The 965-nt window shown below is 46.2% G+C and overlaps 1 pseudogene across 1 annotated transcript in view; it reads left to right on the top strand.

The window, feature by feature from the left end:
- The window catches only part of LOC101589848, a 5,260-nt pseudogene continuing 4,295 nt past the window's right edge, over positions 1-965 (top strand). Inside the window, exon 1 of the transcript XR_001117275.1 lies at positions 1-959. The product of XR_001117275.1 is annotated as a cyclin-I pseudogene (transcript). The remainder of the gene's footprint in view (positions 960-965) is intronic.

Raw genomic sequence — 965 nt, forward strand, 5'->3', positions numbered from 1 at the left:
CCATCCCAGAAAGATGAAGTAATTCAGTGGCTAGCCAAACTCAAGTACCAGTTCAACCTATACCCAGAAACATTTGCTTGGGCTAGCAGTCTTTTGGACAGGTTTTTAGCTACTGTAAAGGCCCACCCAAAATACTTGAGTTGTATTGCAATTAGTTGCTTTTTCCTGGCTGCCAAGACTGTTGAAGAGGATGAGAAAATTCCAGTACTGAAGGTATTGGCAAGAGACAGTTTCTGTGGATGTTCCTCTTCTGAGATTTTGAGAATGGAGAGAATTATTCTGGATAAATTGAATTGGGATCTTCACACAGCCACACCATTGGATTTTCTTCACATTTTCCATGCCATTGCAGTGTCAACTAGGCCTCAGTTACTTTTCAGTTTGCCCACATTGAGCCCATCTCAGCATTTGGCCATCCTCACCAAACAGCTGCTTCACTGTATGGCCTGTAGCCAACTTCTGCAGTTTAAAGGATCCATGCTTGCCCTGGCCATGGTTAGCTTGGAAATGGAGAAACTCATTCCTGACTGGCTTCCTCTTACAATTGAACTGCTTCAGAAAGCACAGATGGAGAGCTCCCAGTTGATCCACTGTCGAGAGCGGGTGGCACATCACCTTTCTACTCCGCAGTCTTCCCTGCTTCTAAATTCCGTGTATGTCTACTGTTCCCTCAAGCACACCCTGGTAACCTGTGACAAAGGAGCATTCAGATTACATCCCTCCTCTGTCTCAGGCCCAGATTTCTCCAAGGAGAACAGCAAGCCAGAAGTGCCAGTGAGAGGTACAGCAGCCTTCTACCATTCTCTCCCAGCTGCTGGTGGGTGCAAGCACCCCTCTGCTAAACGCAAAGTGGAGGAAATGGAAGTAGATGACTTCTATGATGGGATCAAACGACTCTATAATGAAGACAGTGCTGCAGAAAGTGTAGGTCCTGTGTTTGGCACAGATTTATCAAGGCAAGATGG

This window comes from Octodon degus, unplaced genomic scaffold, assembly GCF_000260255.1.
Source record: "Octodon degus isolate 3935 unplaced genomic scaffold, OctDeg1.0 scaffold00123, whole genome shotgun sequence".
Taxonomy (NCBI): Eukaryota; Metazoa; Chordata; class Mammalia; order Rodentia; family Octodontidae; genus Octodon; species Octodon degus.